The sequence below is a fragment of the Heterocephalus glaber genome, unplaced genomic scaffold (assembly GCF_053883595.1).
Source record: "Heterocephalus glaber isolate CG9 unplaced genomic scaffold, H.glaber_assembly_v1.0 deba00001550, whole genome shotgun sequence".
Taxonomy (NCBI): Eukaryota; Metazoa; Chordata; class Mammalia; order Rodentia; family Bathyergidae; genus Heterocephalus; species Heterocephalus glaber.
The window spans coordinates 10,838,627-10,865,165 of NW_028258343.1; the positions used below are offsets into that span (position 1 = coordinate 10,838,627).

The following is a 26,539-nucleotide window of genomic DNA, read 5'->3' on the forward strand; positions in this document are numbered from 1 at the left end:
CATTGAGATTCCATCTTGATCCAAAAAAAAAAATGGTCCTCATCAGGAAATCAAATAACAATTACTGGTGAGGCTGTGGGGGAAAAGGAATCCTTCTACATTGTTGGTAGAATGTAAACTAGTACAACCACCAGGGAATTCAGTATAGAAATTTATCAAAAATAAAAAATACCCGGGCATGGTGGTGCAAGCCTGTAATCCTACTGCTTTTGGAGCCTAGGACAGGAGGATTGCAAGTTCAAGCCTACCTTGGCCATTTTAGCAACTTTGTGAGATCCTTCCTCAAAGTAAAAAAATGAAAACAAAGTTCTGGTACTGTATCTCAGTGTGAAGGCACTGAGTTTAGTCCTCAGTACCCCACCAAAAAAAAGAAATTCCATTTGACTCAGGCATTCCCCTTCTAGGTATCTTCCCTAAAGAGTTAAAGATACCATATTCCAGTGATAAATGTATACCTATATTTATAGCAATACAGTTCTTAATAGCTAAGTCTTACATCGGTCAGATAAATGGATAGAGAAAATTTGGTACTTATACGTAATGGAGTACTACTCTGCCATAAAGAAGAATAAGTTTCAGTCATTTGTAGGAAGAAGTGTGCACCTTGACATCATAATGTCAAGTAAAATAAGACACACAAGCTTAAATATCACATGGTATCTCTTATATGAAAAACTCAAAGTATAAAGAATTTAAAGACCAAAATAAAAGATATTAAGAAAAAGGGAGATACATCTTTGCAAATGGTAAGGGATCTACAGATACAGGGAGAGGGGAGGACTGGAGGGAAAGGGAAAGTAAAAAGAAGTAAGGTGTGTTATATATATCTATCAATTTCCTATGAGCAGTGTAATCATTACATACTGCAAACATGCACAAATAAATTTTTTAATTTTTTAAAAGGAAAAGAAAAATATTAGTTATAATTCTGTTTCTGTATGCTTTAGTTCTTATATGTTGAAAACTGTCTTTGACATATGGTCTTTAGTTTTTCTTATATATTTAAGAATAAAACATTAAAAATCTTAAGACTATATTTTTTTCACATATGATCAGAATTTTTGGGGTGCGGTTTTCTTTGTAGGACTATAATTGAGTGACTACATTTTGTTTTAATTGATCCCTTAAGTGTTAAAAACAAACCAGTATATGTAAAGATTGTACCAGTCTCCACTTACACAGATTTTGTTTTATGTTCTTCAAATAATTCAACAAAGTATTATATACTTTTTCATAAATTCCATGTATATTCCTTTGTCAGATATATTTCTAGGCAAAATAACGGTTACACAATTTTTACTCTTTTAAAATTGTATTTTCCAATTCATTATTCTTATGAAAATGAAATGCTACTGCATTTTATCTATTGATCTGATTGACAACTTCTTCCTTGAGCACTTTAATTGTACGTTTCTGTAGATTGTCTCATTTTTTGTGTGAACAGCAGCAATGCTATTTCCTTATTTCCAATTTTTACACTTGTTATTTCCATTTACCTTATTGCTTGTCCATGCTACCATTGGTATTGATGTGGCCAGTCTACTGCAAGGTCTTTAACTGAACTTCTACCACCCCTACTCAATTCTCTGTTACTTCCAACAACAGAACACTGATATTCCTTACATGTGACAACAGAGTTCTTCACTGGTTATCTCCCAGGTGGTTCCCCAACCTCCCTACCCTACTGATCCCCCATAGTGGTTTTTGCTCAAAGCACATTAATCCATTCTTTTCCTTGATTTTCATGTTTTTTCCCCTAAGTATTGAGACACTGCCTGATTTGTAGGTTGTTGGCAATGACAGTTGCTCAGGAGTGTGTGCCAGTTATCAATTCATTGCTTCTCAGTTCCAAATCCAATATTTATTGCCTATTTATGACCCTAGAGCACTTTGCCCTTGCCAGTTGGCTTGATATACAGCTTTGTCGGTTGAAAGTGATGGAGAGACACTGAGGAGGAAGAGCTGCTTTGCCTGGTATTGGATTATGCTCTGCTCAGTTTGCTTCTCAGCAGCCCACTACTGGGGACAGGACAGGAAGGACATCCTTTTTTTTTTTTAATTAATTTTATTGGTACGTTTTATTGGTACACTTTAGGTATACAATTCATTTACATTTATCATTGGGTGTTTGTACCTGTACATGATATATCTTGGTTCTTCTTTTTTTCCCCATTACCTGTGCACCCTTCACCCCCTCCATCCTTCCCTATTTACATAGATTTCATTTCCATTTTTTTTTCTTTTCTCATAGTTTTTCCTTTCCCTCTTTTCCTTTCCCCTTTCCCTCCCTTCACTCCTTCGTCTTTGGACCTTTTTTCCTATTTCAAATTATCAATTATTCATTTTAATCATTTTAACTCTTGTTTACACTATCAGTTTCTCACACTAGAGAAACTATTCAGTATTTACACATGTGTGTCCTATTTATTTCACTTAAGAGGATGCCCTCGATATGCATTCATTTAGCTATAAATGACTCTAGTTTTTCATTCTTTATGGCTGAGTAGTACTCCATTTTATTAAAAAAACACATTTTCTTTACCCAGTTTCCTGTTGATGGGCACTTGGGCTCCTTCCAAACTTTAGCTATTACAAACTGTGCTGCTATAAACATGGGTGCACATATATTGCTGTGGTATGATTCTTTTAATTCTTTTGGGAAGATCCCCAGCAGAGGAAAAGCTGGGTCAAATGGGACCTCTAGTCCTAGTTACCATACCTATGACCATACACTAAACTAAGATCGAAGCAGATTAAAGATATAAATATTAAGACAGAAACACTAAACTTACTGGAAGATAAGTTAGGTAGAACTCTTGAAGACATTGGCATAGGAAAAGACTTTATGAACAAAACCTCAGCAGCACGGGAACTAGCAGAAAGAATCAACAACTGAGATCTCATCTTATTAAAAAGCTTCTGCACTGCAAATGAAACCACCAACAGAGCTAACAGATAACCTACAATATGGGAAAAATTTTTTAGCAGCTGTACCTCAGACAAAGGACTACTATCTAGAATATATAAAGAATTGAAAAAAATCAGACTCCCCAAATTCAAAGACCCAATTCAAAAATGGGCATCTGAAATGAACAGACATTTCTCAGACAAAGAAGTAAAAGCAGCAAACAAATCTATGAAAAAATGTTCAACATCACTTGTCATTCAAGAGATGCAGATGAAAACAACGCTGAGATTCCACCTCACCCCAGAAAGAATGGCTGCTATCAAGAAATCAACCAATAACAAATGCTGGCAGGGTTGTGGGGAGAAAGGAACCCTGCTCCACTGCTGGTGGGAGTGCAGACTGGTGCAACCACTGTGGAAATCAGTATGGAGATACCTCAAAGAACTAGGACTAGAGGAAGGACATCCTTAAGGCAGCTTTGCTCAGCAAACTGAAGGGCAGTTTCCCAGGACAAAAGCCCAGTGGGCAGCTTCTGGTGAGTTCTCAGCAGGGCATCTTTCTGCAGATGGCTTCTCCTCCCCCAGAGGGTGGAGTATTCTCACAGTGCTTCAGGCCGGGTGGTCACCACCCAGGCACTGTGGTTGCACTCACTCCAGTAGGGTTGAGAGCTCATCTCCAATTAGGAACAGGGATGATTTGCTCCTTCCTTGGGTGCTCTGCCTCAGCCCTAGAGTCTGGGCTGCTCTCCATGACTGTGACTCCTAAGCTCCTTGGAATTGTCTTTACTGTTTAGTAAGTCAACCCTTGTCATAACTAATATTTCTTTCCATTAAACTGCTTTTGTTTACATTGTTGAGTGATATTTCTGCTTCCTGAGTGGTCTCTAATACAATATTACAGTGAGGACTGGAAGGATATAACCAGACTAGCTTCTGACTCTGTGCATTTCAGACTTTGTTTCTCCTCCGTCACCCAGACTTGTTGCACTGGCCACTGTAAGATGCATTCATACAATGGGGTGACATCTCTCCCATACCTTTGTGTCACAATACCAGATGAGATGCTGTGGTGGGCCACATGAGTATTTTTGGAAGCCATCCCTGTACCAAAATGGTTATCAATAGTTTGTAATAGTTTAAATCTGCTCAGAGTACCTAAAAACTACATATCCCATTCTATGCAAATTAAATACCTCAACTCCACTTTCTCTTATGTGGAGCCCACGAATTCCTGAGGCACTTCAAAACCATCTGACACAGAAAGAAGAGTCATGGAAGGGAAATTGGAGTGAAAAAAAAAGTCTTAACTTGGTAAGATTGAAATGCCTTATTTTTTTCCAATTTTTACAAATATACGTGAGTCAAATAAATACCCAGGACCAGACCCAGGATTTGCAAGGGGACTCATGCAAGTGAGGGGCCCTGAGGTTAAGTGGCTGAGGTTTCACGCCAATGCTGCCTTTGATCATAAAACTAATTTTGCAGGTCAGTGAAGAAGTAGGCTCCTCCAGGAACTCACTTCAGTGGCTCGGCCAGAAACACTGCAGGACCAGAGAGGAGCAGCCGGCGCCCGAACGCTGGCATCAGCTCCCCATACTGGCAGGACTTGTGCTTGTTTTTGGCAGAGGAGACCACAGCAGCTGCTGAAGTAGCCCAGTGGTGAGACATGGGTGTTATTTCTGGCTGTGAGATTACAAACCTATGAAATTCCTTCTCTGTACAAACTAGAATATGTGGAAGAGAGTCTGTTATTTCTATATTTTAAAAACATAACTATATTCTCTATATTTTTAACATTTTTCTATTAATATTTCATATTAATATAAAGAATCAGTCAGCCCAATTCCCTTGACCTATGGGCTGCCAATTGATTATACAAGAAGGAAGCCTTCCCTGAACCTTAAGCCCCCCAGGGCGGTTATGTGCCCTTGACCTGCATTCATTTTTTCAATCACTTATTGCAGTTTCTATTGTACACTTTTGTGTGATTGAGTGACATCTGTCCCCTTACAGCCTAACGGTCCTGAAATCAGTAATTACATCTATTTTAGTTACCAGCACTTACCAGCTGGCATGCAGTCGATGCTCAATAAATGCTGTTATGGCTTGTGTCTAGATGTCCCTCCAAAGCCTCATGCAGTCGTGGGCAGGGCTCTTTATGAGGTGGCTGAATCCAGAGTGTGTGATTGATTCATGGTGCAATGCTAGGCTCAAGGGCACCAGGACTAAGGGTGTGAGTGCTACCCGCCCGAAGATATAAGGGACAGAAAGAGCTGTGGTTTTCCCCTTTTGCTTTGCTACCTTCTGGTGCCCTGAACTGTCTCTCCTCTGGGACACCCCTCTGCCATGTGCCACTCTGCCTTGGAGCCAGCCGATTGTGGACAGAAACCTCTGTGAACTATAAGCCAAACAAACTTTTCCTCCTTTAACTTTGAGTGTCGAGTATTTTGTCTCAGCAACAAGAGAAAAGTAACTAAGACAGATGTCATTCAAAAAAAATAAAAGCATTTATTGAGTGGGTTATTCCTCTTTATATATTTTACCCCGTAGTTACCATTATTACCATAATTAATGCATCCTACTGAAATTTTCTGTTCATGCATCTGCACACCTTGATTATTAGCTCCTACAAGGCCAATATTATTTCTCAATTATCTAAACAACATGGGTAAGTCTCAATGACTGTATGTCATGAACTGGGAACTGGGATTTCAGACATATATCTGATCATTTACTTAACTTGTTTGAGAGTCTATTTTTTTAATTTATAAAGTGAAGAAGTTATTATAGGGATCATCCCATAGTATACTTAGCGTAAAAAAGGTTAACATTATATGATTCTAAATGCAAAATACATTCTCCTCAAACTAGTAATACTACTTAAACAATTTAAATAAAATAAAAGGCCTTCAGGGTAAATTTGAACACATGAGGAAATTTTTTTATTACTTGATTTTTTACCCAATAGAACAGTAAAATATTTATTTATAGAATTGGATAATCATAAAAAGATTGTGCTCTTTTGGAACCACAATAAAAATTCCAAAAATTTATGTGTGCATTTTTTAAAGCTTATTATTTTAGGAAATAAAAGAGTTTGTACTTCTTGGGAATTTGATAGTCTAATTATGCCTACTGGATAATATTACCATATAAAAAGATTTGCTGGCTTTCTCTAGGAATTTACAATCATACTCAAGAAAAATACTTTAGGCATTTGGGCACACAGGACCATTTAGGATAACTCATTTTTATCAAATATGATTTCTGGAGGAGATTATATATTTTAAATACACACACATGCACATATATACACACACACACGCACACATACACACACACACACATATACATACTACCATATATGCATAATTCTGTTTTAGCTTTCATTTGACTTTTATAAATGTAAACTTTCTACTGAGTCTACAAAATACAATTACTGGAAAATCCAACTCAGACACAAAAGAATATCCTGAAATACTCTGTTCAAAATGAAATCATTTTTTTCCATGAAGAAGGCTTTCCTCTTTTAGTTTTATTGCAATCTTCAAAGTACATAATTGATGAAAATAACTTACTGAAAACTGTACAGTATTCAGTAGTACTTACTCCAGAGTCTAAAAATAATTTTCATATGTCAAGTAACTTTTACAGATGTTTCAAAGAAACAATAAAAAATAAAGAAATTTGAGAATGGGTAAATGAATACAGATTTTCTATTTCTTCTCATACTCTTGCAAAAAAAAAGTCCCTTAGGTCCGGGGATTTAGCTCAGTGGTTTTGCCACCTGCTGCACAAGCGCAAGGACCCGAGTTCGATCCCAGGTACCAAAAAATAAAAGTCCCTTAGTTATTAAAGTTGTCAAAATCAAAATTGAGAGACCCTGTGTCAAACTCTGAGAAAGACAAATAAAGCCAGGAGGTAAAAAGGGAGGGCCCTCATTTACAGGTGCCCACCTTAAGAATCATTACACTCTCTGAAGGGCTCATGCACACACATAGGCCTATAACCACAACTTCTGACCAGAGCTTTCCAAACCGCAGCTTGCCACATGAGTCACAAAGACAGCATTGTCTAACTAGACCAAGGTTCTCTTTGTTTCCAAACAAATTATAGGTACTTCGCATATTTGCCTGGAAAAATTTCACCTTGCCCCAACTTTCCTGGATATTCCTTTGCTCTGCCAGAGCATGCCCATAACACACTAATGCTTAATCCTGAATAAATACTAAGACCTGAGAATCTCTCTCTGCTGTTATTCATGTTGACATGTAAACAATATTACTTCCTTCTGAAGAAACAGAATGAAGCATATTACCTTCAGCTCCTTCCAATCTCATCTTTCAAACAGGTTGGGAGATCCTTACATATAAGAATCTAGATCCTTTGATAAAAAGATCTAAGTTTGAAAATCACTAACAAAGACCCATGGTCCCTAAAGATTAGTTCACCTAGACTGCCATAGTAATGGGTACTTCTCCACTTGAGATTCATTCCTTGTAAATTTTTACTGTGTAGAATCATTTCTTTATCTGGTTGTCTAATTTTTGAGGGAACACTAATGTAGTAAACTTGTCATTCAGTCACGTTCCACATAGAACTTGGAATATGGTTACTAACCAATTGTGAAAATAAGACACAAGCAAGAAGGAACATCAAACAGATGAAGAGGAGAGGAGAAATGACCTGTAGCTGAGTAGAACAGACCTGCAGCCAGAGGGAGGGATCCCTTGCATTCGAATTGTGGCTCCTTTGCATCACTGGGAGTAGGGTGAGGCAAGAAGAAATGGTGAATGATAATAGTTGCTTAATGGGACACCAAGATGACAGCAATACTTGAATTCACAATCTTGACAGGGACAGAGGGTACATTTTATAGTTTACTTGTTCTAGAAAATTTACTCCTGAATGTCAGTGAGTTTCAGTACCAGCCTGTACCTCATTTTCCTTGGAGAGACTGTTCAGAATGTCTGATAACAATAATTATGCAACAACTACAGTTGCAACCATCCTGTCACAGCTGTAACAATGCATCCTACTAAGTAATAAAAAACCCTCTAGCTTAGCAGCCCTTCACTTGAGTATTAAAGGATCTTTTTCTGTTTTGTACCTTTACAGACACGGGAAACAAACTAATCAGTTTGGGTACTGCCCCAACTTTGGATGTCACCAGGCCTGGTGCCAGGGGCTACAGCACAATGCATGTGCTTGGTAAGCCTGGACTGTTACCTTCCTCTCCTCTCTTCCTCTGAGACAGAGCTGCTACCAAGGAACCCAGGAATCTAGAAATCTGGTTCTGATGGCTGATCACTGAGGAAGTTGGGTGTCTGATAATGTGGACTGCAAGTCTCACAAAGAAATGATAGATGGTAGATCAGAGGTAGAACAACATCACTGTAATTCAGGAAAACTAACTCAAAAGGGAACATTCTTAGGGAGAGAAAGACATATTGCTGTAATGCTGCTCTCCAGATATGAAAGGGAGTGGTATTCCTTGGTATCAGATTTTATGTCATATTTTAATATTTACATCCATGAAATATAAAAAGATTAAAAATTTAGAGCTTCATGGTAAAAAGAAAAATCTGCTTTTGGACTCAGAAGAAACAATTCAAAAAATTACACATCAAACAATGTCATATTTAATATGGTTAACAAAGAAATTTTGAAGGAGAACATGTTACAGGAAACTTTCATTACACCTTGGACTCATTGATAAAGAAGTCATTTGTAATCTCAGATATTTATGTTACAGAATTTTCTCCTAGAGGATACTTTTCCAACCAGATGATGGGCTACAGAAATTTACTCCAACCAAATGATAATTCCTTTAGTAATAGTCTAAATTCTCATTCGATTTCACATCTACTAAAGAAAAAAAATTAAATCCATAAACAAAGCCAGAAGAGCTATTTAATCTCATGAAAACAAAAGCAAAATGTTTCACAGTTCCTGTATTTACTGGTAGTGCAGCTATTTTAGTGCCCTGGATGACTGACCTCTTGTAGGGAGGACACATGAACAATTTAATTTGGCATTCCTTAGCTGTGTAATTTAATTTATTTATTTTACTTAGACATCTTCATTCTGCTTCATATTTCTTAGGATGTAGGAAAAATAGGGGATCCCCTGGTGTAAATTTTTTAAAGTTATGCTTTTTAAAGCATACATTTACATTTTATATTAATATTTTATATTTAAATATTTATATATTATATTAAAATTTTATGTGCAAAACATTTCTAGATTGCTAACTGAAATCCATTTGAGCTATAACAAACATAAATATTTGCTTTATTGTTTTAAAAATATTTTCAAAGTCACTTTTCTATGTAAAATTCATGAATATAATTTGGGTTGTCTTTAATATATATTTAAAAAATAAATCAGCAGTGATGGCAACATGACATCACAGTAAGGAGTCGGGTTTCTAGTATCAGACAACATGCTCTTCATTCTATCTCCAGCACAAGCTGTAGGACCTCAGGAAAGGTTCTAGCATCTCTGTACTCAAGTTTCCTCATCAGTAAACAAAACCAATAACAGTGCTTTTCTCAAAGATTGCAAGAGAACATGATTAATTATAAAATATTACTAGAGCTGAGGATTTAGTTCAGTGGCACCATGCCTGTCTGGCAAGCACAAGGTCCTGAGTTTGATCCCCAGTACTGGAATAAATAAATAAATAAATAAATAAATAAATAAATAAATAAATAAATAAAAATTAATGAGTGCCAACCCCAAAGTGATAATTTAGTGTTGACTTCACCTGCCAAAGAGTCAGTTATGTACTTATGGACACAATGACATTCTGCTATGCACTCTGTAACTGAGTCCTCTCCGTATCCGTGAACTCTCACGTGTCTGCAGGGACACGCTCGTGACACACATGCAGGCAGGCATGCGCACACCCTTTCAGCAGAGTGGCCTCTGCAGAACTCTGTGTGCCATGTAGAAACACGGCTCTGCTTTGGAGGTACACAAGAAGAGGTAGGGACAACTGCGGAAGTCTCCGGGAACCTTCGCTCCGCGCGGGAAAGTACAGGTGCCGCTGGCTAATCATCCATAAGTGCAAATCAGAGTGACATTTAGAGAAAGGAGAGAGACTTCCTGGTTGACTAATTTTGTTAAATTAAAATGGAAATGAGTCCTGTAAACTCCTTGAGCAGAAAGCCAGTTAGGCCTCCCAGGTGAGCTTAATCTGCTTGGTTTGCAAATAAAAGTGAAACTTATCTTGAGCTGTTTCTTACAAGTACCTACATCAAAGGAAAAGGAACCTAAGACTACGCAATCGAAGCCATCAAACAACCTAAATTTCCAAAATTAGAGACTTTCCAGCAGAAAGACAAATAAAGCAACTGCATAACTAACCAACCGAATATTCTCGTTGCTTTGCCTCTGTGTTCACCATATTAAAATCCTCCCCTTTATGTAACCTCAGCGGAACCTCTGAAACACTTTTGGTTTGGAGCTGCCTGTCAATTCAAATACCAGTGTACTTCAGCTTCCTTTTTTAACACTTTGAAAAAGAAAAATGTAATCAAGGCCTATGAGGCTGTTCTCTTAAAGGTTTGGCATTTAGATGCAAATGACTCTGTCATGAGAGTTGGAGATGGGTCTGTGTGACAGGTTGAAGATCATGAACTGAAGAACAGAAACAGGAAATTCAGTTCAAGGCCCGACATGCACGATGTGGCTCTCAGTGTTCTGGAAAACAGAGCAACAAAACTTTGCAGAACTTTGAGGGCAGATAAGGAAGAACATGTTAGGGAGATTTTAAAGGGCAAAAGGATGAGAGAGGAAAATAATATGGATCACAACAATGACAGTGTTAAACCCAGAACAGATAGGCAGGCGATCCAGAAAAGTAAAAGAGATATAGGAGGGAAAATGAAAAAATGAAATTTAGTTTAGCAGCAAAGTGCATGTACAGACATAGGACACAGGAGCAGTAGAAAAGGCACTTGACTGTGGATTGAAATGAGGGTGGGATGAAGACGCAGATGCTCTGACAGACCAGAGGCAGAGCAGAGGACCTGGAGTGGGCACATGCTGCCATTCTTCCTTGTGCCTTCAACTGCCATGGGGTCTCCACCCTAGCTATTCTGTTAGCAGGGTTACATACATCAAGAGGGAAAGCACATATGAAGAAAGCTATGTTTTGAAGTTCTCGCTATCATGGGAAGCCAACAGTTACTGTCTCAGCCCTTTGCTGCTTCTCTCTTGTTCTTACTATTTTGTCACTGCCAGGTGTCCAGTAGTTAGACATTTGGCTTGTTGTTGCTAAGTACAGGAGGAAGCCTGTGCAGAGGATTCAAAAATGTTTTCATGCAAACACCATTTAAGCATGTGTGAATGCATACATACACTATTGGAAGATGTAAGATCATACCAGAATTAAACTTAAGCAACTATTTCGTTGATGCATTTCTTTTTCTTTTACAGTACTGGGATTAAAGCTAGGGCCTTTACACTCATCTACAACCACAACTCTATTTTTACTTTTATTTTTTTTGGAGACAGGGTCTCAGTAAGTGCTAAGTTGCCCAGGGTGGGCTCAAACTTGTGATTCCCCTGCCTCAGCCTTCCAGAGTGCTGGGATTATAGGTAAGTACCACCACACCTGATTTCATTAATGCTCTTTTCATGTTATTATTTTCTATTGTAAAATGGCTTTTGCTTTCTGCACTTAATTACATGGGAAATGTTTCTCTTACCACACATGCCACCTTATAAGCAGTTCAAGTTCTTGGAGAGTGAGACGAAGTGTTCGTATTTCTTCTGTAGCTGTTCATGTTTCCTGGTACAACCAGATCAACAACTCATTCTTAGACAACAGACAGAACAAAAGAAGTGCTGCTTCGGGGACTCATTTAAGTTTGATGTATTTTCAGAGAACCATAAACTGTGCTGAAGAGATAGAGATGTGTGTCAGGAGGAAAATAAAACAAAAAGAGCCACTCCGATGGATTATCTAAGAGCCAGCTCCCACTGTGAGTAAAGTACCTCCACTTCCGGACAGACAACAAATATCTAATTAACACAAATATCTGACTGCCATAACTGAACAGGCAGCAAATTATGTCAAAGGGGAGAAATAAAACAGCAGGGAAAACTACTCAGGACATTATTTGATATATGTACTCACATTCACAAATATGTTCCTCCTTAATATGCTTGGCTAAGGCACTGTCTCAGCAAACAGCTCTTGTCCTTTGAAACAATAAAAGAAAGGAAAGACTCCCAATGGCAGAGAGGGAATGGAACTTAGTCAGATGACTAGGTAATTAGTAAAATCCTGGCATGCCTAATATAGTTGCTTTAAGTAGTGCTCAGTCAATTCATTTGATCTGACTTTGCACTTAGCTCAAAGTTAAAATAAAATATGAATAGGAGAGCAAGAGTTGACTGGCCAATATACCTAATATAACATGGCCCACAGAATTAAGTCAGTCGTTGAACTGCAGTCAGTCTACAAATGCTCAAATTTTAATTTATTTTACTGCCATCAGATGAGATTTGCATCAGAATTTTTTTTTTCTTTTTCTTGGTACCGGAAATTGAACTCAGGGCCTTGCGCTTGCTCGGTAGGTGCTCTGCTGCTGAGCTACATCCCAGGATCTTCAGGAAGAATTTTGAATAAAAACGTTACATGGGAAAGATAATGATCTACACCCCAGAAGATAGTTATGTGAACAGTAAATGATTTAGGAGCTGATTTTTGTGACAAAGAAGTCCCTCTTCTCTTACAGGCCACTGCCCTCTTTCTTTTGGAAAGTTCCTCTCTCCCTGGGGAAGCTATCTAGGATCATCTCTTTAGCTGCACATAAGTCATTCCAGCATTCCTTACACATGAACCACTGCACAGCTACACAAGGATTATATTATTCCAGCAGTGCATCTTCCTTATCCTGCTTCCTCCAACATCACTGGGAAGTTGCAAGAGTCAAGGGAGCATTCAGTTTTCTCTCTCAACACTCCAGGCTTCTGTACTCACCTCCCATGTGCCTTGAATTACTTGATAAATGCTAATGTGCTGCTTTCAGTGTTCAAGGGAAAAGAAGAAATGAAAAGTTGATGTAAATCAATAATTAGAAGCACAGAATGTTAACTTTGGAAGAAACCTTTTAAGTCAGACAATGAAATCTTCCATCCCATAATTGATGGTCTTTAAAACAGTTTTGAAGGGGGCCGTTTTCAACCTCAGATTTTACACTTGATCTTAGCCAAAAGGCCGAGACGCACTCAACCTCAGATTTTAAATGTTAGTGGCTGGAATCTCACTAGCTTATAAAACAATCTGTTTTACTATCTTCCAACTCATCGTAGAAAGTCCTTTCTTAGTTGACAGCCATCCCTAACTCTTAACCACAAATCTTAGTTCTCCTCTGGCACAAGGTAACTGACTTATTTATATATCAATCCACCTTATATTTAAAGAGTGTTATTTCTTGCCATCGTCTTCTTTTCTCTAAACATATTTGAATAATCACATCCACATAAGGACACCATTGTGAATTCTAAGTAAATGACAGCCCTGCTTTTACAGTACCCTCCAAAGTAGTAAGCATTTGCATGATTATCTAAAAATGAAATTACTGGTACAAAATGACCTCTGCAGTTTCTAATTCCAGTTTTTTAAAGAATCTCATTCCATTTAACCCAGCTATTTCCTTTCTAAGTATCTTCTCAAGTTAAAGACATCATACTGCACTGATCTATATAATACCCAAGTTTATAGCTGCACAATTTATAATAGCTAAATCTTAGAAGTGGTCAACATCTCCAGCAACAGGTAGATGGCTAAGAAAAATGTAGTATTTATACACAATGGGGTACTACTCTGCCATAAAAAAAAGAAAAATTGAATCATTTGTAGGAAAATGGATGCACCACCCTGAGATCATAACGTTAAGTGAAATAAATCAGACACATAAGCTTAAATATCACATGGCTTCACTTATGCGAGAAACCAAAAGTATTAATAATTTAAAGAGAAAAATAAAAGATGGAAATAGGAAACAGGGCAATAGTTTTTTTGCACAAGAAGAGGATCTAGAAATGGAATTCTTAAGGAGAATTAAGAAGGTAAAAAGAATTAAGATATGCAAAAAAAAAAGGGACCAGGGATTTAGCTCAGTGGTTTTGCTGCCTGCTGCGCAAGCTCAAGGACCTGAGTTCCATCCCCGGGACCAAAAAAAAAAAATGAATTAAGATATGGACATGTACCAACTCACCACGGTGAATGTAATCATTATGTACTGCAAACATGTACTCATTTTTAAAAAGTCAAAATGCAGAAACCTAAGGAAAAAAAGTAAATGGTGTGCATGTTAGAAATAAAACACAGCTGAGTTCTCCTTTCCTCACCTGTACCTCTGAAGAAGATAGAGATCCTCTCAGAAGCTCTCATCAGCAAGTGGCAAAGTCATCTCCAGTGTGCTGAGCACTGTGAACACAGCCCTTCAGCTGTGTAGTGAGCAGAATGCAAGTTCTGCCCCACCTCTTCTGTGGTCAGGGTCTGAGGACTCCTCCTCTGTGTCTCCCGTGGGTGAAACATGAGCTCACTGTTTTGTTAGCCTTCTTAGCTGCAGTAGCAAATGAGTGGCTCATTGCAGTGGGTTGTTTTTTTGTGTTTTTTTTTTTTTTGAACTGCTAGCATGTTTTCATTTGAACTACTATAGTGAGTTTCTCCCTCTTTATTTTTGAAAAATCTCTTATTTGATAACATTTTAATAAGGAGCTATGGAGAAACTGTCATGTGGCTAAAATTGATATTTAGTTTATGTGTCTTCCATTTCTAGCTTTCAAAATAATAATTAAAAATCATATATTATAGGTCTCAAAGTTCTCTTCACCCTAAAAAAAAAATAGGCCAATGAGGAATAAATATATTCTATACTAACAGCAAATATTTGGGGAAAGTAATTTGTGTAGAAAGAATACTGGCAAACACCTCGAATTAAACTAAGATATTTGTTAATCCAACACACATTCCTGGTAAAAACGTTACAGAAAATTGCAATAGATGGTCTCTATCTCAACCTGATAAAAGCCATCTATGAAAAACCAACAGCCAACATCATACTAAATGGTCAGAAACTGAAATCCTTCACACTAAAATCAGGAACAAGACAAGGATGTCCACTATCACCACTCCTGTTCCATATAGTTTTGGAAACATTAGCCACAGAAATAAAAGAATAAAAGGAGTCAAGATAGGAAATGATAAAGTTAAACTGTCATTATTTGCACATGACATGATACTCTATATAGAAGACCCCAAGAACTTCACCAAAAGTCTTCTAGACTTAATAACCAAATTCAAGAGAGTAGCTGGATACAAGGTCAACACACAAAAATCAATGGCTTTCCTGTACAAGAACAATAGACTCACTGAGAGAGAAATGGGGCAAGTAATTCATTTCACAGTAGCATCCAAAAAAATTGAATATCTAGGAATTAACCTGATGAAAGAAATCAAAGGTCTCTACTCTGAAAATTATAGCACTCTGAAAAGAGAGATTGAAGAGGATATCAGAAAATGGAAAGACATCCCTTTCTCCCGGGTAGCAAGAATCAATATAGTGAAAATGGCCATACTTCCAAAACTGCTATATAGATTCAATGCAATCCCAATTGAAATTCAAGAGCATACTTCACAGACCTTATGAAAACAATCCAAAAATTCATTTGGAACATTAAGAGACCTAGAATAGCAAAAGCAATTCTAGGCAACAAAGACAAGGTAGGGGGTATCACAAGTCCTAACTTGAAACTATACTACAAAGCTACTGTGATAAAAACAGCATGGTGCTGCCAAACAAACAGACCCAAGCATCAGTGGAATGGATTAGAATATGCAGAAACAACTCCAGACACACTCAACTACCTCATCTTTGACAAAGGAGCCAAACACCTTCACAGGGGGAAAGATAGCCTCTTTAATAAAAGGTGCTGGAGGGCCAGGGATTTGGCTCAGTGGTTCCTCCGCCTGCCTCACAAGCACAAAGACCCGAGTTCAATCCCTGGTACCAAAAATAAAATAAAAATAAAAATAAATAAATGGTGCTGGAAAAAATCGGTTTCAACTTGCCAAAGATTAAAACTAGACCTATATCTCTCACCATGCAATCAACTAAAATCAAAATTGATCAAAGATTTAAATATTAAAACAGAAACACTAAAGCTCCTGGAACAGAGGTTAGGTAGAACTCTTGAAGACATTGGTGTAGGAAAAGATTTCATGAATAAAACCTCAGTCACCTGTGAACTAGGACAAAGAATCAACAAGTGCAGTCTCATCTTATTAAAAAGATTCTGCATAGCAAGAGAATCCACCAACAGAGTGAAGAGACAACCCACAATGTGGGAAAAAGTTTTCACCTGCTATTCCTCAGACAAAGATCTACTATGTAGAATCTATAAACAACTTAAAAGAATCAGACCTCTCAAATTTAAAGACCCAATCTGAAAATGGGCATCTGAAATGAACAGACATTTCTCAAAGAAGTAGAAATAGCAAATAAACATGAAAAATTATTCAACATCACTGGTCATTTGAGAGATGCAGATGAAAGCAACACTGAGATTTCATCTCACCCCAGAAAGAATGCCTGCTATCATGAAATCAACCAATAACAAATGCTGGTGGGAGTGTCGGGAAAGAGGAATCCTACTCCACTGCTGGTGGGAGTGTAGACTGGTGCAACCACTGTGGAAATCACTATGGAGATACCTCAAAGAACTAGGACTGGAAGTCTCATGTGACCCAGCTATTCCCCTGCTGGTTATCTTCCCCAAAGAATTAAAAGAATCATACCCCAGCAATATATGTGCACCCATGTTTATAGCAGCACAATTTGTAATAGCTAAAGCTTGGAAACAGCCCAGGTGCCCATCAACTGGAGACTGGATAAAGAAAATGTGGTTTTTTATAAAATGGAATACTACTCAGCCATAAAAAATGAGAAATTAGAGACATTTATAGCTAAGTGGATGCACATTGAGGCTATATCTTAAGTGAAATAAATAGGACACACATGTGTAAATACTGAATAGTTTCTCTGGTGTGAGAAACTGAAAGTGTAAATAAGGACTAAAAGGTATGATAGATAATGTGAAATAGGAAGAAAAGGTCCAAAGGGGAAGAGGAAGTGGGAGGGGTAGGGGAAAGGAAAGAAGGAAAAGGAATAAATACGAGTAAGTGAAAAAATGGAGTAGTAAGTGGATGCACATTGAGGCAATACTCTTAAATGAAATAAATAGGACACACATGTATGAATACCGAATAGTTTCTCTGCTGTGAGAAACTGAAAGTGTAAATAAGGACTAAAATGTATAATAGGTAATGTGAAATAGGAAGAAAAGGGGCAAAGGGGAAGGAAGTGGGAGGGCTAGGGAAAAGGATAGAAGGGAATGGGATTAATATGAGAAAATGGAAAAATAGGAACAAAATCTTTGTAAATAGGGAGGAATGGAAGGGTTGAAGGGAGGGCTAGGCAAGGGTGAAAAATAAGAACGAAGAGAGACTATGTAAAGGTGCAAATTTCCAATGATGAATGTCATTATATTATATACCTAAAATGTACCAATGATTAGAATGAATAATCGATAATGTAAAATAGGAAGAAAAGGTCCAAAGAGGTAGGGGTAGTGGGAGGGGCAGGGGAAAGGAAAGAAGGGAAAGGAAAAATGATGAGAAATGGAAAAAATGGAAATAAAGTCTTTGTAAATAGGGAAGGGTGGAGGGCGTGAAGGGAGGGCTAGGAATGGGGAAAAAATAAGAACCAAGATGCATTATGTAAAGGTACAATTCCCAATGAGAAATGTAATTGTGTTGTATACCTACAATGTACCAATAAAAGAATTTAACAAAAAAAACAAAAAGAAAAAATGGAAACAAAGTCTTTGTAAATAGGGACGGATGGAGGGGTTAAAGGGAGGGCAGGGGAATGGGGAAAAAATATGAACCAAGATATATTATGTTGTAGTACAAATTCCCAATAATGAATGTCATTATATTGTATACCCAAAATGTACCAATAATATTAATGAAAGAAAAAAGCTAAGATGTTTGTTTATTGCAATGACATTTATTTTACTTCACATCAATTATTATTCCTCACGTCATCCATGTTTAAATACCTAAATAATTCAATAAATTTTGCCTACACAATTCCAATTACTATTTGTCAATGATTATATACAAGTGTCCTTGACCAGCTTAGATTATATATGTAAGAGCTATACCTTCCAAAGAGCATCACCATTGTTTTTTAATCATCATGTTAATACTTCTCAAAAATCTTGCTTTTGTACAAAATAGAAATCTTTTCAGGTAATAAATCAACCAAATTAGCAGTAGGGGAAAGAAAAGAAGGGAAAGGAATTAATATGAGAAAATGAAAAAATGGAAACAAAGTCTGTGTAAATAGAGAAGGGTGGAGGGGTTGAAGGGAGGTCAGGGAAAGGGGGAAAAAATAAGATGCAAGAGAGATTATGTAAAGGTGCAAATTTCCAATGTTGAATGTCATTATATTGTATACTTAAAATGTACCAATAAAATTAATTTTTAAATAAATACACAAATCAACAAAATTTTATTACCTTTAGATAAAACAATATAATATAAATGGGGGGAGAAAATGTTAAACTCTGGTGCAGCCGAGGATTTAGCTCAGTGGCTCTGCTGCCTGCCTCACAAGTGCAAGGTTCTGAGTTCGATCCCTAGTACAAAAAAAAAAAAAAAATCTGGTGTTAATTTCAAAAAAACCAGTCGAGCTGGGGATTTACCTCAGTGGTTTCGCCACCTGCTGCATAAGCACAAGGACCTGAGTTCAATTTCCGGTACCAAAAAAAAAACAGACCCACTGTCAATATAATAATTAACACTGACTCTAAAGTCTGCAATTTTCTCTGGGAGAAAGAACTCCCCTTCTGAGGTCTAGAGTATAACAGTCACTAGGTGTACTTGCTGTCTCAGTTATGAGTTATATTTACAACATCCTGAAGTTATATTAGTTATATGAGTTATATTTACAGCATCCACAGCTGTTCATGTGCTCATCAGAACGTGCAGAGAAGAACAGGGGCCACATCATGTCATTTGTTCTTTCAATTGCAAAAGAAATCATGGAGACAGAGTGATGAGGTAGCACAAAGAAAGCCACATCCCTCGACCTGTGCAGTCTTTGGTTTGGGTGAAACTTCAGATGATGGGCTAAAGACTAGTTCATCCTTGCTAATTGTGACAATGCATCTATCCATCTAATATACATCTGAGCAAAGGGACATTCTGTACATTTGAAGGAATTCTCTGACATTTATGTTCATTTGATGAAGAATAAAGGACTACTTTTAGAATATCTTCACTTCCAAAAGATAAGTAGGAAGACTGGGAATTTAGCTCAGTGGCACTGCACCTGCCTTGTAAGCACAAGGTTCTGAGTTTGATCCCTGGTACCACCAAAAAAAAAAGATAAGTAGGAAAGAAGAGAGAGAGAGAGAGAAAAGAATATAAAAAGAGCGATTGTATTCTAGGTGTGTTTCTGTTGTCAGTCTTTGGTTTCACTCTAATATGGGAGCCACTTTGCAAAATTTGCACTTCTTTGAATACAGTAAGGTCTTTGCTGTTGTTGTGAGCATGACCTATTTTGAAAAAAACAAACTGATTCCCAGAAGGAAAATCTATGGAGGTGGAGAGTGGCCCAGGGTTGCCTGGACGAGGTGGGGCTCCTGGTGGATTGCTCTGATGTAGGAAAGCAAAAGTGGCCTGGGTTCAGCTGTGGTTATGGCTGCATAGCTTTGTCAAGGTGCCAAGGTCTACTGACTCTTGAATTTTTAACTTTGTGGATTGTGTGGAATGCAAATTTTTGGTTTAATAAATTGAAGATTTAATAAATGTCTGTTTTATTTTTAAAAAGAGATTTGATTTGAAATCATACATGACATTTCATCTTTGGCACCTATACCAACAGTGTCCATAGTAGCCTCCAGATTGTGCAAGTACCTCAACATCCCAAAGACTTTCCTTCTATCTATTTATATCTCCTTTTATTCCAAGAGGAATTAAATATAATACTTCATAATTGACCAAATAATATGCAAAGTGAGAACAAAATTAAAATAGGAAGGAAAAAGCAAAGGGGTATAAATGAGTAGAAATATAAAGCCCAGAAGGAAATAAAGTTCATTCTAAAAAGATGTATGCATGCTTGTGTGAAGAGGGGAAAAACATAATTACTTTTAGACTTCATAGGTACATAAAGTATTTTTTTATTGTTCGGGAGTAACGACTATGCTTTATTACTTGGCCAGAAGGAAATGACCCCTGTGAGACCATTCACTGAGGGCACACTGTGTGATAATCAACTGTCTGGTGAGTACAGATAGACCATTCTTTTTTGAAGGTCATCAGTATTAGCCTATGATGGCAAGCCAAAAGTAGATTAATAGATTCTCAGCAAGAGAATCAATTGAAAATGCAATAAAACATTTTATAGGGGCATAGCTAATGCTGACATATGATATTTCCTATGAAAATATCATTAAATATGTAGAAATAGTTATTAAAATGCTTAACACAAAAAAGGAAATAAAAACAAAGCCTTGGATAGTACTTTCATTAAACAAATTACTCCAATCACTTACATGGAAAAAAAAGTTTCCATGAAATGTTTTCTCATATTACACTTTGATTAAATTGTGCATAAGATCTGAGCACAAAATCTGAAGAAGTACTTAGCTTAAACATTGGAGAATGTGCAGAGAAGCCCATGTTTGCTAAGTACTGCTTACGATGCCTGCCTAATGATGTTACAGTGCAGCACATTAAGATGGGTCTGACAAAACTGCTTGGGAGGTGCAAACTTGAAGACTCATGAAGACATCTCAGGAGGACCCTGAAGACCCAAGAGTGAGATGATGCTGGCCAGGTACAGACGGGAGAGGAGAGGATTCAGGAAGAGAGAAAAGTATTTGAAAAATCAAAGGGTAAAAAGGGACAGTTGGAGCACTTTCTTGTGGCTGGAACATACTTTTGGGGGGCAGTCATTGGGAAAATGTGGGATATTAAAAAAGAAGGCCCCGTTCAAATCATAAAGGGCCTTCAACTCCACATTAAGGATTTTTTTTTTTTTACTGAGAGCAAGAAAGAGTCATGGAGGTGTAATGAGCAGGGAAGGGGACAGTACCATATCTGAGACTTAAGAAGGTTTCTTTGTAGTTGTATAAAGGGAGAGGGTGAAAAATAAGAACAAGAAGATACATCAGGATGTTTTAATCATCTGGGTCAGAGGTGATAGAGTGCAGCAGATGTAGCTAAGAGTAATTTAGGAGGTGAAATGTGAAAGGCTTGTTGAGGGGTAAGGAGTGAGTCAAATGCAAGGGAGATGACAAAAATAACATTCCATTTTCTGACCTCGACAGCTACTGAGAGGATGTTGTCACTGTCTGCCTGACAGAACATGGGAGGGTTTCACCAAAGGAAGAAAATTTAGCTCAAGGAATACTAAGTTTGGTGGGAGTATCGTGAGAGAAGTTCAGGAAAGAAAACTGATACATAAGCCTAGCAGTCAGAAAAGAGTTTTAGACTGAGAATTGGAATTTGGGGGTTACTGGTAGAGATGATGATGATGATTGCGAAAATTCTGGATTAAAGTGGCAAACACACTATTTCTCCTGACATCTGAATGGAAATTACAAAATAAAATTTGTGGATAAAAATCTACCTCCAACAATGAAGAGACAGAGAAGAAGGATACCCAACAAGTAAGACATTTCAGCACTAGAGAATGTTTTTGGAAGTGTACTGATAGATGAACTGAAGCCAAAGGAGATGTGACTGAGGGTACCTTATGAGGATGCAGGGGTTACAGGGGAGGTGGACAATAACATGCTCACAGGAACCCTGGGAGTTACTGGGCATAGAGTTCTCAGTAATAATGAAAGCCAAGAGAGAAGAAAGTTAAAAATGGGACAAGAAGTAATCATGGGTCTAGCAATGAAGATTAGTCCCCACCAACATTATTTTTGCCTATCCTAGCAACAATGAAAGAAGCCATGAGTACAGAAAGAAAAAGACAAAATATATCTGAAACAAATCATATATATATACTGATATATATATAGATAGATAGATAGATATATAGATAGATAGATATGATGTGAAAGAGCCATAAAGGCCAGTGAACATATGTAATTGTGAAGTGGTTTTCTTAAAGGGGAAGGTATAATTACAAACAATAAAAGCAAAAAGTAAGCACAAAAAAGGCAAAAGTAGTTTTTTAAATAAAACCAATTACATACAAACAAGTCCAAAAATGTAATAATCAGTACTTGTTGTTTTTTTTTTAATAGCCATCCTACTAAGTGTGAGGTGATCTATCATTGTAGTTTTGATTTGCATTTCCAGGATGATTAATGGTGGTGAGCACTTTTTCATAGATCTGTTGGCTATTTATAAGTCTTTGAAGGCATGTCTTTTCAGGTCCATTTTTAATTGAATTATCTGTCTTTTTGCCTTTTGACAAGTCTTACATATTTTAGATGTTAATTCTTTTTTAGACATATGGTTCACAAATATTTTCTTCTATTTTTTAGGCTGTCTTTTCATTTTGTTGTTTCCTTTAGATAACAGAAATTTTTTAACTTCATGGAAACCCATCTGCTTATTTTTGCTTTTGTTGTTTGTGCTTTTAGTATCAAATCCAAAACTCATAGTTTATACCAATGCTACAGAACGTTTCCCCTGTATTTTCTTCCAGGAGCTTTATGTTTCAAATCTTATGTTTAAATCCTTAATCCACTTTGAATTGATTTTTTATGACAGCAATTTTTGTCACTGGCTTTTATGTGTTTCCTGTAATAATAATAGTTCATTATCTGATATAATAACAACACTACAGCAATTCATCTTGCCTTTTATATAAGTGGCCCCAATTTTGTTTCTGCCTCTGACTATTCTTTTCGTAGTACTCTTTTACAAGATAAACCTGTAACAATGAGAAACAGCCAATTCTGGTTTCTTTTTTTTTCACTCCCCAATAAATCTTTTTTTCACTCTCTATAGTCTTTAGGTAATGTTATGAATTAAATTGTCTCCCCCTCAAAAAATTTTTTTGTAAGTTGAAGTTATAACTTCCATTACTTCGGAGTGTGAGATTATTAGAAAATAAGATGATTACAGATGTAATTAAGAAGATGAAGTCACACTGTAGAAGGGTGGGCCCTTCTCCAATGACTGATGTCCTTAAAAGAACATGAAATTTGGACACAGACACCCACACATGGAGAGCTCCGTGTGAAAATGAAGGCAGAGAACAGGGCGATGTTTCTGCAAGCCAGGAAAACCCAGGACTGCTGGAAAGGAAAGTCATGAAACTGATTCTCACACTCATCAGAAAGAATCAACCCTGTCAGTGATTTGGTCTTGGTCTTCTAGATGCCAGAATAAGAGAATAAATGTTTGTTGTTTAAGCCACCAAGTCTGTAGTACATTATTATAGTTGCCCTGCAAACTAACATGCATAATATGTCCGGGGTTTTTGAAGAGTGGTTGTATAAAAGCTTATTCCACCAAATCAGGAGTGAAATGATCTTACTTCCCTGATAACAAGTTCATATTCTCTCTATACCTCTAGGTTTCATAGCTGTAAAATAAAGATAATAATACCTCATAGCTTTTGTTATGGTTTGTGTTTAGATGTTCTGCCAAAGCCTCATGCAGATGAAGCGGGGCTTTCTTTTTCAGAAGTAGTTGAATCTGGAATGTGTGATGCTGAGATTAAGGATGTGTGATTACTAAACCACTACACATGAGTGATAGGTTTGGAACTGCCCTAATTCTGGTAGTCTGGATGGGATAAAAGAGGCAGAAAGATTGGATGAAGGGGCTCCCTTGTTGCCTTTGGTACCTTGTGTGCGCCATGTTGTTTCTCCTCTGTAACTGCTGTTTGCCATCCATGCCTTGGAGCCAGCTGATTATGGACAGAAACCTCTAAGAACTGTAAGCCAAATAAGCTCATTCCCCTTCAACTTTGGATGTCAGGTATTTTGTCTCAGTGATGAGAGAAAAGTAACTAACACAGCATTATTGGAAAGATTAAGTAAGCTGAGAGATATGTACATCCCTCAGAGAACAATCCCTGTAACACTGCACACTCCCAATCATTATTAGCTGTCCTTGTCCTTCACTCACCAAATAAGACAGATACAAACTTCTGATTCTATGAAGTGTACATTGCAGTGAGAGGATGTAGACAATAAATAAATTATGAAATACCTTGGCCAATAGCAAGTTCTGTGAAGAGAAAGAATGCAGAGATTGTGGACAGAGAGAGACACAGTTGGGCCAGGCAATTTTCAATAGAGTGGCCCAAGGAAGCATCATTGAAGGAAGGGATAGGAGTGTACCATATGCATAACTGGAGAAAGAGTATTCCAAATTGCATCAGTTCCTTTTGTGTAACTGTGACAAAATACTTGTGGCTGGGTACTTTATGTAGCTCACAGTTTGGGAGGCTAAAAGTCCAAGATGAGAAGGCAGCAAGTTGGGCCTCGGGCGAGGGTACCTTTGACTAGGTCATAACAAGGTACAGAAGAGGTAAGGAAAACAACTGCAAGCAAGAGTCTAAGTACATGGAGGGGCCTCGCTTCTTAACAACATACTCTCCTGAAGACTAACCAGTATCCCAGTCATCCTTTCTGAGGGCAGTGACGTAACTGCCTTCCAGCAAGGCCATCTCCTCAATGTCCTACCATTCTGGACATTGCCACACAGAGGACCAGGCATCTAGTACATAAGCCCCCGGGGGACAAAACACATTCAGATCCTAGCAACAGCAAGCGCCAGTGTCCCAAGGTTGAAGAGCGCCTGAAACACTCAAAGGGCAGCAAGAAGTCCCCTGTGGCTGGAGCATAGTGAACGACATAGGAGGTTCTAAACGATGTCAGAGGGATAAAAAGGGAAAAGACTGTGTAGGTCCTTGGAAAACTTTCACCCTGAGTGACATGGAAAATCACTAAAGGTTTTGAGCACAGGGGTGACGTGATCAAAGGAACAGGATCCCCCTGGGCACTGAGGGAGTAGCTCTGACAGGGGTAGGGGCTGCAACAGAGGGAAGGACAGAGACAGGAATGGCAAGTAGGCATTTATTCCTGAAATCTGGTGTCATGGTCACACAGGCAATGACCAGAATTATTTGGTAAAAGATCTAAAGCACGGAGTCTATAGATATGACAGCCTTTCCTAATACATCAAACATGATGTTTGAAACAGAAGAGTCCAGGCTGACTCTAAGATTTAAAACCTGTTATGATTTGAGTGTGCGCCCCCCCTTGCCGAAAGATACACGTATTGGAACCTTAATTCCTCAATGTACCAGTGTTGGGAAGTGAAGTCCAGTGGGAGGTGCTGGGCACATGGGGACAGAGCCCTCCTGGATGGATTAATGCTGTTCTCAGGTACCGTGGGAGTTTCCCCCTTCCCTCTTTTACATGTGCCAGCTAACCCTTCTGCTTTCTGCCATAACTTGAAGCATCATGAAGCCCTCACCAGAAGCCAAGCAGATTCTGGCACTTCCTTTTAGATTTCCCAGTCTCCCAAGCATGACACCAGACAAACCTCTTTCTTTATAAATCTCCTTTTCTGTAATAGCAACAGAAAACAGACTAAGACAGTACTCACGCAACTAGAAGAACATTTCCCTTAACTGAATTGGGACTTTTGCAATCATGGCTTAGAGAAGAAAAGAACAGAGTTGTTGGTACTATTCTTCCTCTTCCCTTTATAGCTATTGTTATTTTTACAATGAGAAGTAGATTTATCAATATTTTCACTGTATTTCTAGTCCTATCATATACTGTATCAGATTTTCTTCCCTTTTTTTCCTGGCAAATATGGAACAGCTGCATGCCCCATGATTTGCTCAGGACTTTTCATCTAGCTGGTCCCTTTGAAGATGTAATCGTGTCCCTTGGAGAAGCAGATGCATACTTAGCAAGCCCCTCCAATGTGGGCAGGGAACTCTGACTCTGACCCTTTGCTGCCAGAGTCCTACCATTTTTTCAATCCACCCAGGAAATACCTGCATGTGTTACGTCACTGTTCTTTGCTTTTTCTTCTTTTAGTTATTTTTCTTCCATTTATCCCAATTTTCATGAACCCTTTCGTCAGTTCTTCCACACTGACAAGACTTCCTGACCTCATTCCCACTAACTCTCCTATGACGCCTCTGTACCACAAAAGGTCCCCTGACTAATCCTTTTCCTCCAGTTTTCAGTTACAACTCTTTGCTGTAGGAAAAAGTCAGTTGATGTCTCTAGCTATGTTTGCTCCTTTGTGAAATAAATAAATTACTTTTGATTATCTTTAAAGATAGTTTCAGTTTTAACTTCTGACTCTGTATTTAACTTTTTAGTGGTTTTTTTTTTTTTTTTTGGTCTTATGTGGTAAATTTTCGTTTCCTATCTAACTTACTTTCAAATCAAATCTCTCATTACTTCTCATCATTTCCAAAGTCCTGACTACTCTTTTTCACTGTTATTTCTTAGGCAAGTCAAATGGTGTTCACCTACAACATTAATATTGGTTTCCTAACTATGGTACAGAATAAGAAAAGAATAATGTTTG

The 26,539-nt window shown here is 37.7% G+C and overlaps 1 protein-coding gene and 1 long non-coding RNA gene across 2 annotated transcripts in view; both read right to left on the bottom strand.

The window, feature by feature from the left end:
* Positions 1–26,055, bottom strand: part of LOC110349478 (uncharacterized) — a 177,618-nt gene extending 151,563 nt beyond the window's left edge. The window contains exon 1 of the long non-coding RNA XR_015442629.1: positions 14,278–26,055. This is a non-coding gene — a long non-coding RNA (uncharacterized LOC110349478). The remainder of the gene's footprint in view (positions 1–14,277) is intronic.
* The window catches only part of Epm2a (EPM2A glucan phosphatase, laforin), a 212,295-nt gene that overhangs the window by 94,147 nt on the left and 91,609 nt on the right, over positions 1–26,539 (bottom strand). The window lies entirely within an intron of this gene.